The sequence below is a fragment of the Zootoca vivipara genome, chromosome 8 (assembly GCF_965207765.1).
Source record: "Zootoca vivipara chromosome 8, rZooViv2.hap1.1, whole genome shotgun sequence".
NCBI classification, from domain to species: Eukaryota; Metazoa; Chordata; class Lepidosauria; order Squamata; family Lacertidae; genus Zootoca; species Zootoca vivipara.
Genome location: NC_142591.1, coordinates 45,762,589 through 45,776,682, shown reverse-complemented (window position 1 = coordinate 45,776,682; position 14,094 = coordinate 45,762,589). Strand labels below are relative to the sequence as shown.

The 14,094-nt window shown below is 41.1% G+C and overlaps 1 long non-coding RNA gene across 1 annotated transcript in view; it reads right to left on the bottom strand.

The window, feature by feature from the left end:
- LOC148684833 (uncharacterized) overlaps positions 1 to 14,094 on the bottom strand; it is a 64,411-nt gene that overhangs the window by 13,576 nt on the left and 36,741 nt on the right. Inside the window, exon 2 of the long non-coding RNA XR_015951462.1 lies at positions 1,048 to 1,152. This is a non-coding gene — a long non-coding RNA (uncharacterized LOC148684833). The remainder of the gene's footprint in view (positions 1 to 1,047; positions 1,153 to 14,094) is intronic.

Genomic DNA, 14,094 nt, shown 5'->3' with positions numbered 1-14,094 from the left:
TGATCGCCATACCTGCCAAGTTCCTGCCGGAAAAATAAGGGATCAGCAGACCAGAAGTAGCGCTGCCGCCATTTTGGAACTGGGCGGAGCATGCTCAGAAGCGACTTTCGATGCTGCTCTGCCCAGTTCCAAAATGGCCACAGCACCAGAAATCGCTTCTGCGCATGTCCAGAGACTCCAGACATGCACAGAAGGAGCCTCCCCTGGCTGGTAAGTAAACCGGGGGAAAACAAAAAAAATCTGTTTTTCCAGCTGGGAACAGCTGGGAAAACGGGGGTTTCCCGGGGAATACGGGAGACTTGGCAGCTATGCTGATCGCCGAAGAATTGATGTTTTTGAATTATGGTGCTGGAGGAGACTCTTGAGAGTCCCATGGACTGCAAGAAGATCAAACCTATCCATTCTGAAGGAAATCAGCCCTGAGGCTCCAATACTTTGGCCACCTCATGAGAAGAGAAGACTCCCTGGGAAAGACCCTGATGTTGGGAAAGATTGAGGGCACAAGGAGAAGGGGACGACAGAGGATGAGATGGTTGGACAGTGTTCTCAAAGTTACGAACATGAGTTTGACCAAACTGCGGGAGGCAGTGGAAGACAGGAGTGCCTGGCGTGCTCTGGTCCATGGGGTCACGAAGAGTCGGACACGACTAAATGACTAAACAACAACAACACTTACTCTTAAGCAGGCATTTCATATACCCACAAGCTTCTCCTTCTGAATATTTATGCTTGGTTCTTCAGCATCTAGGAACCTGACATACATTTCAGCTCCTCCTTTGTGGTCATCAAGGTGCCCCAAAGTTAGGTTGCAACTGAGATAAAGTTAGGTTGCAGGTGCCACATTTTGATGGTCTTGTTTGTAGAACCTCTTGTCTGGAAAAAGGTTCTTTTTTATTCATGTTACACATCCCTCATGTTATTCAGATCAAGATAATTTGCACATTTACATCACTTTTAATTACAGCACTTTATGAACGTTTACTAATTAAGCTTCAAAAGACCCCTAAGCCTCACAAATGAGGAATATATAGTCATCATGTCACTCACCATTGAAATGAAAGCCTCTCTGGAGTAGAGTGGAACACAACAGCTGTTTTGAAGCGTACACCAATGCTGCACAACTGTTGAGATGAATTCCATTTCCAGCCGAAACTGTTGGGGAACGTTGTGTAAATAAAATGTAATTACTTGATTTGGAATGTATCCAGGACACCAAGATTAACATCCTGAGACTCACAACTGTTTTCGGAAGTTGGGTTTTACAGGGACTGGGTTTTTGCATTTCACGTGGAAAACAGCAGGCCTAAATCTGTTCTGTGCTGTGTCAGTATAAATCAGGCTGGATTTCTTCTAACACGAGATGATGAGAAGTTCTGTCACTCTCTCTGTACACACACACACACACACACACACACACACACACACACACACACACAGGTTCTATGTGGAGGCTGAATAGCAAGGCAAATGAGTTTGATTTAGAGCTGAAGTGCAATGCTAATAAACTCCCCAATGACCCCTTGCATAGAATTTGCTTTTTTTTATATAGTGCTGCACATTCTGTTGACATTTGCATTGAAATGTCCACCATGATGCCCATTTCCATTTTCTGTTTAGTCACTGCCAGCTCTGTGTGCATGTGAAGTTCAGATCTGTTGCCCCAACATGTCCCACTTGAAAATATATTAAAAAGCACTGACGCAAATACAAGTCCTTGGGGGACCTCCATTGTAAGAACTGTCCATTTATTCCTACTCTGCTTCCTGTTCATTGACCAGATGCCAATTCATAACAGATCTTTTGATTGTAAGCCCTGTGACAAATTCAAAGCGAGTTTAAATGGGAATAGAACTTACATCTTCAGACTTATAGCAAGATGAATTTTCCAGTTTGTTGCAGCTCAAACATTTGACTGTTGTTCTTTTAATTTATTATAATAATCTCCGTAAGATAAATCATTTTTACAGAAGACCTTTTTTTCACAAAGCAACTAGTACTTTGGGGATTTAAAATATGTTTCCACATAAGGTTACTCAAGCTATTTTCACTTGTTTTCCAGCACTTATTTAGCACTTTCAGTTGAACATCAAAGGCACCCAAAATGTGTCACATAGCATGTTACATATTTTCTCTTTTCAGTTATCAAATTCCTGCATGTTACTTTATCAGTATGCTTTTAATTTAAATATGGCATTAAAATTCACAGCTGTTTCAAGTGGAACATAAAGTCAATTGAGAGGACAGATTTGTGGAATTTTGCAGAGAATTTCAAACACTCAGCTGTCATCGTGCCATCCTTTGCACTTGATATAAATAACTTCCCTTTGGTACATAAGCCATTTTTAAAAAGATAGAAGAAAAAATGAAGATGATTGCACCGAAGAAAGCACTGTGTGCTCTTCAGAGTTATATGGGATGTTTTCCAATTGACAATATGGGAATGCTCTGACTCGGGCCAAGGAGTTTGTTGCTATGAGGAAATAAGGAAAGCGTCATTTGATGTTGTTACACTTGGCAGACAAACTCAGGAACAGGGGGTGTTGGGTGCCTTCAAGCGGGTTTCGCTATCAATGGGGAAAGAAAAGTTCCTTCCTTGTTATCTTTCAGTCTTCTATTTGCTTATCAACTTTTCACAAGCACTTCCATAGCTATGAAAGAAATTTCACACGTTCGTATCTCACAGTCAGTATTGCCCATTGGAATCCACATGGACTATGCAGCCCAGTGTTGCTGTGATTTCTCACTCATATGTGCCTGCACATTTGCATACCGTCCAACTTTTTCAGATCCAAAACCGGGACACAGGATATTGCTTCAAGATCACGATCATGATCTTGCCTCAAAGAAGTGCTTTTTCAGGATGAGATCTTGGCAGCACCAAAATATGTGTGTTTTGGGGCACCGTGTGAGATCATGGGCTCCCAAAAAGCACTTTTCGGGGGATGAGAGAGTGGCATGAGAGCACATCACTCAAAATGGCCACTGCAATCTCATGCAAAAAAAATTCCCCAGAATGTCCCTTTCCCCTGGAACATTTGGGGAGTTATGCATTTGTGTCTGGTTAAGGACCTGAGAGAGAGAGAGAGAGAGAGAGAGAGAGAGAGAGAGAGAGAGAGAGAGAGAGAGAGAGAGAGAGAGAATAGGTGTTAGGCCACTCCATAAAGAGGGAAAGAAGGCCCAGTGGTCTGAAATCAAGGAAAGGTCAGGAGCAGCTCACCTGGCAGAGCTGCAATCATGGGTGTACCCAGCGAGGGGCAGGGGGGGCAGCCACCACCCCCCAAAGCAAAAAAAATATTACCGTATTTTACGGACTATAACCCGCACTTTTCCCCTCCAAAAACTGAAGGGAAAAGTCACTGCGGGTTATGGAAATCAGGCTGTTTTTGCCCCCTCTGCGGCTGCAGCCAGCGACAGGAACATGGGAAGGGCAAGAAGCAGCCTGAGCTGGGGGGGGGGCGGACGGGAGCTCCATCCTTCCTTCCATCCTTCCTTCCCCCCTCTTCCTTCCTTCCTTCCTTCTCTCTCTCTCTCTCTCTCTCTCTCTCTCTCTCTCTCTCTCTCTCTCTCCCTCCCTCCCTCCCTCCCTCCCTCCCTCCCTCCCTCCCTTCTCTCTCTCTCCCCTTCCTTCCTTCCTTCCTTCCTTCCTTCCCTCTCTCTTCCCCTCTCCCCCCCCCAGTTTTGATCCTGGGTATGCCCCTGGCTGCAATACCAACTTTTCAGCAACTGTGTCACTGCTGCTTATCCAGAGAGAGAGATGTAATCCAGCAGAGAGGTACAATGTGGGTTCACCAGCAGGAGCTTTGCTGACATGCCTGCACCACACTGACCTCCTCGCCACCTCGCCCCTCCCAGTAAACAGCAGCAACACTCCTGTCAGAAAGCTGGCAGCCACAGTTCCATCCACTGGGGGAGTGACTTTCAGGCTATTGGCCCCAATGAAGAATTTCCAACACAAGTTCTGGATGCCGCACAGAGCCTACAAAAGCTTTCCTACTGTTGATAGTGGCACCCTATCTGGGGGGGTAGTGAGTTGGGGTGAATCCAAACAGGCAAAAATAGTACAATGAGCCACATAATAGCAAAATAAATAAATAAATGGCAGTGCTGCGATGAGCCAAAAGATGTGTAAATCAAATTGGGGATTGAAAATAGGGAAATTAAGGAAGGCTAACATGGGGTGTGGGGGGGGGGGTAACCAATATGTATAAAGTGTGACCTAAATATTTCCCATAGTTTATGTAGTGATATAGTCCTATTGAATGAATACACTTGCAAAACTGCCACTTGGAGTTTTCAAAGTTATGCTTGTATAACATATTTATTATAAATATGAACAGACACAGACAGAGAGACAGACAGACAGACAGACAGACAGACAGACAGACAGACAGAGAAAGAAGGTCTATCCCGGTCACCATCACTGTAAAATCTCTCGGACAGCAAGACAATGTGAGCTCCAGGTGTGAAGCACATTTGAAAACAAGTCTGTATATAAATCAGTGAAGAAAAATAGCATATGGGCTTCACAGGTAACAGACCACAAGAGAGCCCTCTACATAAGGCCTGAATTAATGCCGCTACATGGCTTACGAAGCAGCTCAACTCACAGTCACCAAGCTATCTCACCTCAGGGGAAAGGGATATTGAGGGTTATTGAACATTGCCAATTTTTGCCGTGGATCAGCTTGAAGTTATTTAGCACAGATGTTTCCATAATTGTGACACACTGGGAAAATCCACATGCTCAATAGCCCTCAAACTCACACTTTCATCTGTGCAGCGTGAAGGTCTACAGTTACTACACTCAGTGGCAATATAAAACATCCAGGAATACTGGCTCAAGATCTAGGGAAAGGTTTTTCTTTTCTTTTTTTCCCTCTAGCACCATCTGCTCTCTTATATTCACCTGCATTTTTGTGCTCTTGCATTCATATTCAGCACAGGGAGGCAATGTGTTTTGTGAATGTTGGTAAATATGTGCAGTTAAGGAACCATAACCATTTATTAAGCTCTTGTGGCTGAGGCGTAATATATACAGAAGGGCTGGAACCAATTTCACAAGAGATGTTTAAATCAGATTTAGAGATCCCCACCTCTGTGCCATGAAATTACACTGAGTCACACAATGCACGTTCAAATGTTATCATTTTTGTTTTATACAGTTGCACCCCGACAAGGTTTTCTTGCAGACTGGTACTGATATTCATGTAAGGCAACCCTTGCCAACGTGGTGCCCTCCAAATATTTGAGGCTACGGTTCTCAACAGCCATGTAGCTGGGGATGATGGGAGTTGTACTCCAAGTCATAGAATCATAGAGTCGGAAGTGACCATGAGAGGCATCTAGACCAACATCCTGCAATGCAGGAATATTTTGCCTGATGTGGGGCTCGAATCCATAACCCTGAGATTAAGAGACTCATTCTCTATCAACTGACCCATGACAGAAGCATCTGGAGGACAGCAAATTGGCGAAGGCTGATGTAAAGAAACAACACAGTCTTCAACTTTCCCTCTTCCTGGCTATGGTCATTCCCATTCCCAACCACATGGTGGTAACGATATAGTTTGCAGACTGAAGTCTTCACATGCACTCTGCAGTTATTTTTAATTCAGGCATTTCAAACACAAACCAGTTATTCTGCACCTATTTTCATTGAGAATTAATGGAATGAATTATTTCTAAATTGCTTGAAGGCTATGCTGGCAGAAAAGGAGTATTGATTCCCACTTGTCTTGCACTAGGGAAAGGGGTTCATGGAGAAAGAAGAATTTGGCTGTAGACTTGGCTCTTGTATTGACACGGAAAAACTAAAAAAGAAGAAGAACCAATCTCAAGATGCTGAAGAGTCTAAATACCTGGCACACTTTTGGCCAGAACAGTGGCTTTCCTACAAGAAATGGGACAAACCATGCTTATTTTTTTATAAACCTTTCTAAAAACGTATAAAAACCTAAAAATACAATCTCAAAAGTCACCAATTCATAAAACCATTTTTATCATAATTCTCACAGAAATCCATTATCAATTTATCTTTTTCCAGGCAAAAAATATTGTTTGTGTATGTGCTTTGCCACAAAACATGACATGCCACCAATGCCTAACACTGTTTCAGTGTATCTGAAGAAGTGTGCATGCACACAAAAGCTCATACCAATGAGAAACTTAGTTGGTCTCTAAGGTGCTACTGGAAGAAGAAGAAAAATATTTTGTTTCGACTACACCAGACCAACACGGCTATCTACCTGTAAGTAGAACCACAATACTGTTCACCTTTACCTGGAAATCACTCCCCTTGAACACAGAGGCATTTGCTTCTAAGTGAAGACACATTGGATCAGGCTGTAAATTACAAATGGCTGTTCCAACACTTGTTACAATCAGACCCTTCATTCAATGACAGCACCACTGACTTTGTTTTAGAGTCAGTGAACATTGTGGTATTCCCAAACCGGTATTTCTAATCAAAGGAACCAGCGGCCCTTTCATCAGATACAGCAGTAAATTCTGATGGTAATTGATGAAATCCTTTAATTTCTCTGTCTGAGAGAGAAAAAACATAGCAAAATGGACAACATGCCAGCCCAATGTGCCAAACCAACATGCCAAAATGAGCAACATGGAGTGCACAGGGAGCAACTGAATCTAAAAGTCAACCCAAAGTGTCCAAAATCTGCAGTCAATAGGTTCCCCCCCTCCTCCTCAGGCATTGTCACTCTCCCTAAGTAGCCATCGATTCGTGAAACACAAAGAAGAAGAAATCAACTGAGTGACAGCTTTATGCTCTGCCACAGTAAATTCATGCTGAGATGTTGGGGAGGGGGATCTGCCCTAAAAATATCAATCAAGAGACAGAAGGGAAATGGACACAAGGACACCAGTGTTGACATGCCATTTAGAACAGGGAATTTGCCTTTAAGAGCCATGAAAACAAAATAAGGCCCATGCAGCCAAGGGAAGCATAAAATCTAGGCTAACACACAGCAGGGAAAAGGAAAGAAAGAAAAGAAAACATTTCTTTGTTTGGGTTGGGGGGGGAGACACACACACACACAAGGGATCTCCTTACACCAAGAATTGCTTTGATGATATTAGGGCTCGTCATGAGAACCGGGGTTTATGTTAGAGTAAAGGAGTTAAGACACAACATGTCTTGTATGCCTTATTCCACCCTTCTGAAATCAGTGAAAGCGAGTGAGCCCGCATTAAGTTACTGTTCAGAAAAGTCAAGGAGTAAGGACTCGCCAGGGGTTCCATCTAAGGTTTAAGGACAAAATGGGCAAAGATTATAGATCTAGATATAGATGGGTTGGAGAAGCAGATTTCACAGGCCTGCTTGTGAAACTGCCCCAAATGTGTTTAAATTCATTTGCTATGGTGACTTTTTATTCCTTATAATAATCAGATATGTAAGTGATCATAAGGGATAATCACGCTTTGCTAAAATGGATGGGGCTATCCTTTCCCTAAATGCTGCATTTGGATGTTTGAATAACTAAGCTCCAAAACTAAGAAGTGATGCTGCACTGCAAATCATCCCATGCATTATGACATTCTTACATTTTTATTATATGTGAGGCATTAAGTACATAATGGATTTTTAAGCATCATACCATATCATAAGGAGCTACATCAATAGGGCCCGATGGCATCTGTCATCCAATCATTTAAAATTTTAAATAGATGTGCCATAAAACCCAGAATAATACATTTTAAGAGATAGCTTTCTTTGCACGTATTGACTGTCAAACTTCTAAATCTTTAAATATCTTCTTGATTACAAAATTCAATGCATTCCAGCAAAGCTAAGGTAATTGTTGCACCTTAACCCCCGCTCCTTAACTTATAAGTGTTAGGTGAAAAGTTAGTGGCCATAAGCAATTGATACTCAAATATGTACCGCAGCTGTTAAACAGTTACAAGTGGAGGGAACACTTGTTTTTACAGGGGTGTGGGATGGTTGCTTATCTTTCCCTTTCTGAACATTATTTCCATGTTGTATTTCTCTTGTCTTCTTGTAAAACACAGCTAAAAGTAATGAACACAAAATTTTAATGGTAGCCACTTTCTACTGAAGATGCTGAAACCTCAGAAGATGTTCACTGCAATTATATTATTCAGGCACTTAACTCCTGGTCTATATGCATAGACCAATGGGAAATATTTGAGCATGAAAAATATGAGATGGTAACTTGGAATGTAGATCAATGAAAGACTGAGGGCAAGGGATGAAATATTGGCGCAGACTTAATTCATTAGGAAAGTCTCCAATCTTAACCAACTGATAGAGCCTAAGTGGATTGATCCACTAACTGAACCATTTAAGAATGGAATCAATCTTTCCTCAAAATAGTACAACAGTGATATGTGTGTGTTTTGTTTGTGTGGGTACAGGTGCAGAAGAAATAATTTCAATATTTCTCTCAGTATCTCTATCTTATTATTGTCTAATATTTTCCTGGCAGAGGACTCTGCACTCCAGGGGTGTAAAGATTTTACCTGCAGTGGAATTTCAAGGTTAATTGGATAGTAGAGAATAATTAAGAAATTTTCATATATTCTGTTTATTATGTGAAAATCTCAGTAACAGTGATGTAGTCATGGATCTGGTTGGATCGCACAGCAGATAATTTTGCCACTGATTGAACAAATGAATCAAAATGTACTGAATGTGTCATATTGTTGCCTGCTCATACTGTTATGTTGCCACGTTGGGAAAACTGCTACATAGTTATCATTCCAACCTTTATGAGACATGAATCCAGAGAAGCAGAATTGATCACTGGTACATTCTGAAGGACCACAATGTAAATCCAAAATATTAGTCAAAGGATTTCGAAAGGAAATATTGTTCACAAACTAAAAATGCCCTTAGTTACCAACATCCATCAAAATACTGCTTGATGTAGAAAACATGTATAAAATACCCATGTTGTTGTTTATTTTTTAGCAAGACATCTGCTAGTTTAATCATGTGGTTTTAAAAAAAAAGCCAGAAATGAGAGCTCACAATGAACTACAGCACACAACCTGAGGTACAGGACATTTAAGCTTCAGCAAAATAGCATAGGAGAATTTTGTGACTATACCAGAATGCAACCTTTCTTCTTCAAGTGCAACTTTCTTATTAAATATGGGGGAGCATTAAAAATGTGGTAATATTTGAAGTTAACTCTGCGGCTTAGACACTCACTTACTGTGGCATGGATGTTTGGCAAATCGTTAGTACTACTATTCAATATGCTGGACATTTATTATGAATGCTGTCCATTTCTGTGTAGCTTGGGCATTATGAACTTGGCTTATGTCTAAGTTGCATTCTGTATGCCAGGATAATATTCTATAAAGATTTAATAAGACATAATGAGCAAGTGAAATTTATGAAGCAGGCTTGTTCCCCTCCACCCAACGCTGGGATTTTTATTCCTGCCGGCTCAAAACGCTAACTAAATGGTGATTCATTTTACAATGTCAGAGGTATCTAAGCAAGAGTCATTTATTTAAATCTTTCTGCTCCTAGGGTGACTGTACATGGAAAGCAATGCTTTCTGGTATTTAGTATTTATGAACCTTTGAGAACCATAGCAGTACTAATTTGGCACATCATCTTCTTGTAGTAATTCTTAGAAGACAAGCTGGGAATCCCAACAGCATTCTCTAACACAGGGTCCTTTCTTTGGGTTGGTGAAAAACAGCATCTATGACCCACATTCAGCTAATATGGAATGCAACATTAGTGAGAAATCAAGTATGTAAATCAGGAGTGTGCCAATGTAATTAGGTTTGAATGCACTTCAGTGCTAGCAACCTGTGTTCTGGGAGAACCAAGATGGTTGCATTCCGACGCTCCATTACCTGTCTTAGTATATTTACATGGGCAACCAAGGCTGTTTCCCTTCCCAAACCAGGATGGGAGCCAAATTGGTATGCATCCATACAGTCAGGGATGACATCCCAAATTATAGGGGGCCTAGGGTTGAGATTATATGAATGAGCAAGGTATTGAAGAGGATGAGAGTGAGTTAGACACTGGGTAAAACTGTTCAGAACTGTAGAGTCCAGACTAGATTCTACCCCACTTTCAGGAAGTCCTCACTATTTCCTCCTTAAGGGAAACAAGAAAAAACTTCCCTCCCTCAGAGCAGCATTCACGATCTCAGTGGTCCAAGTTGGAAACCCAGCCTGGTTGATTTCCCTAGCTAGAAAGGACAAGTATGGGCCTAAAACCTCCAAGCACCTTGCTTACATTCTCAGGCTACACAAGAGCCTGTGACAACATACCTAGAGAGTGCTTTAGCCATGTCCACCTCTGATTTTGTAATAACTATGGTATCCAACTCTTCAAAATTATCTAAAAATGTAATGCCAATTGGTCACAGTGGACATCCAAGTGTTCCACAATTGTTCCATTGGGCCTGCATAAAAAGGCCTTCGGCCACTTAAAAAATCTCCACTGGCCAACATGCAGATGCAATGGTGGAAGAGTTTTCTGTGAGCCACATCTCAGCCATAGCAGGCCCTACAACGGAACCTCATCAGTATTTGGTTGCATTTGCCAAAAGTCTTGTGCTATCAGTTGGTCATTTATTTAATTTCCCTCAGCTCCTCAGAATATGAAGCAGCTAACATGATGAAATGGTTAAATTGTGGTCATGTGGGAGTGACCATCTGAATGGCCCAAATCACCCCCATTTTCTAAGCAGAGATCTGGACATTTGCAGGATCATTGGCCTACAAGAAAACCCTCTGAATCCATCAGCTTGTGGTAGTGTACCACTGAAAATGGTGTTTTCAGAGCCACCAGCCCACCATCTGCACATGTAATTACCTTCTGGAATCCATTGGAACATGTTTTGATGTCACCTACCTTAAATAACTCTCCTCAAGGGCACAAAGGAGTACAGAAATACTGCATGTAAGGAAGATTGCAATTATTATTTCCATATGGGGGAATTGTTAAAAGATTGTGGTTTACCATTCAGAGAATTTACAGCTGAGCTGAAGCTTGATCTAGGCAATTCCTCTTCATACTGCAAGTTCAACACACACTACACTACCGCTCTTGGGGAACATCTCAGGACTATCCATTTAGGATTTTCTTTTAGGGCTGAGTGAGTGTGTGAATGATTTATTAGGGTTGAATGGAATGGAAGGATGGTGAAGTTTGAGGGAGCAGAATATCACACATAAAATCTCCCCCTTTTGGTGACAATTTAAGAGATGTACAAACATGATGCAACAATTATCCTGTTCAATGTGGGAGCAGGAACCACTGCCCTAAATTCATTTTAGCTTTGTGATGATAGGTGGGGATTTGACCTTTACACTAGCTACACGATCCCTGATTGGTTGGATCATGCAGCCAACATAAGGAGGAATTCACCAGAATAGCAGCTTAAAAAACAACAACCAGTGAGCAAGAATGAAAAGGAGCAAAAGGATACTCCTGGGGGCGGGAATATTTCAGACAACATTTGGTGTTTGTGTAGAGAATCCCTTTTCTCTTTTCTGCACTGAAAATGTTCACCCACATAAATGTGGCTGAGCCCTAGAATTTATTTTTGATGGAAGAGTGGAAAAGAAGTGAGATAATCATGCAAATGTTGGCTCCATAACTTTATTATACCAGACCTCTGCATTGCATTTTAGAAACTTTTCCAGGGCAAATTATTAACCTTTCTGGCTATCTGAAAAATGAGTTTAATAGCATTTTTCTACCTCAAAGGGATATTGTGTTGCTAAATTAATTAGACTCAGCCAGGATCTTATTTTGCATCTGTAGTAAGAATAGTGCATCAGCTCTAGGGGGTTTCCCTCCTACAAAACACCCCACACACCCCAATAAGAAGAATGGAAGATGAAGAAGAAAATAGCCTCCAAATGCCATGTCCAAATGACCACAATATGGAAACATCCCCTACAAATTATAATACTAGGAATGAAATGAATCATGTTTGGCTTTGTCTGCAGAAATGCAGCTATCCTCGTGTGAATTACATTTTTAAAAGTCACAATTGCATCTGTAAGGCACATAAACATTACTCTTTAGAGGAAGACCATTAGATAAGTATTGATTTATGATCCCAACTATATGTGTTTTGTGTGTGTGAGAGAGAATGGTTTATATGTGGGATTTTATGGGTCACTGTAAATAGCTGTCTCTACCAGTGTGGAAAGATAATAAAAAATGAAAAATGATTTTTAAAATACCTAATTCCATGGAGACTGTAAAAAGGAGTGAAACGTCTTCACCTGTTTGACCTTTAAACTATGTAGATGTTTCATCCTGTGGCATAAAAGCTCTTTGTAATTTAAAAACAGGAAAAGGATGAATGGAGCAAGCTCAGACTTTCTCTCTTCTCTCTCTGCTTCTTTTTTTCAACTCATTGTGGGCAGTTAAAATGAGCTTGCTGGTTTAGTTCAAAATACACCCACTGAGATCAAGACTCTGTCCTGCTGCTAGACTATGAGCAAAAGCAAAATAGGATTAAACTGGATAAAGCACCTTTCTAATTTATTAGCCTCAGACTTCAGGTCTGAGAGTTTAGATGAGAGATCAATGGAACATTGCTCTTATTTTCCCCATTGGTTGCTGGTTTCTTCCACTGTTCCAGTGCAGAATATGATCCATTCCCTCCCTTGCAGAGGTGCATTTCACCTGAACGCTTTCATAACAGCATAGCAAGAAACTGCTGTATCACTCCAGTGGCTTATCCTGTTCTCAGCATCCTGGGCATTTAGAGGAGGGCTAAACAAATACATAGTAATGAATAATTCAATGTTTCTTTTTATCACCATAACAGAATAATGAACTATGGGTTGTAGCCAATGTTACTTCTACTCTCAGTAGACCTGTTGAAAATAAAGGGTCATAGTCCATATGTCCATTAATTTCAATGGCTCTACAACTAACATTAGATAAAACACTACATCCCAACTTTAATCTAGCAGTTTTGCACTGAAGGCACAACGAAATATATGAACTTAATGCATTGTGCTTTCCCTAAAACATGTGTAGCTTGCACATGCACAGAAATTGTAAGAATCCAAATTTTCAATCAAGCAGAAATATATTCTGTGTGTTCCTTTTGAAATCTGTTAAAAGCTGTGACCTCAGGTGATACTAGTAAATAAAATACAAAAAAACCAGCAAAAGACAAAGGCAGCATTTTCAAACTTAGATGATATTTTCCATTCCATTGTTTTACTTTAGGTTACATCTGACGTGTCACATTTGCATCATGGCGTCTCTGAAGACTACAACCAAAGATCTCCTGGCAGAGGGTATGAAGAGATATGCTTTAATCACTGAATCCCTTCTCCGTTGTTAGGAGACAGCAACCCACTCAGTTGTGTGGGTAACAAGGGCCATGATGAGGTTACTCAGGACTTCTGACTCAATGGCAATTGACCCTGTGACTGGAACCAATTTGAGTTTATTGCTCATTTACAGTGTTTTCGTCTGGTCCCAGATGGGCAATTTTCACATTCTGTGATCAGTGGCTGCCCCACTGTAGGTCATGCATGACAGGCGGCACACAGACAGAGTCCACTTTGCATCCTCCTGCTAAGAATTCCACTGTAGCTGCATAGTGCTTAATGCCTGGCTCACAGCATGGGACCATGGCTTGGCAACTTCAAGGGCTATTATCTAGCCTTTTCTCAACAAAACAGAAGCACACTTTTCCTGAGATACAATAGGAACAAAGCAAATCTCCTGCTGCTTTGTTCTGATACTGGTAAGATTGCTGCAGGTAAAAACACAAAAAACACCAGCAAAACTTTATCTGAAATGAAGTCCAAATTAGCTAGGTTACCCATTAACTTCATTCATAATGGTATTCCAGCAATCTTCACACAACCATCACCACTAAAAACAAAAACTACAAGCTTAAGGTCCAACTACGATGACCACAGCAATGCCAGGGCTTACACCAGTATAGTTAGGTAGTTGATATGCTATGCTCAGCAGAGAGTTGTAGCATCTTTGAGGACGAACAGAAACATGGAGCTCCATTTATCAGGGGGAAAAGCAGTTTGGAGAGGAATGGGTTGACTTTTCTAGTTTAGGCCCCTGCAACCATGTAGAGTTGT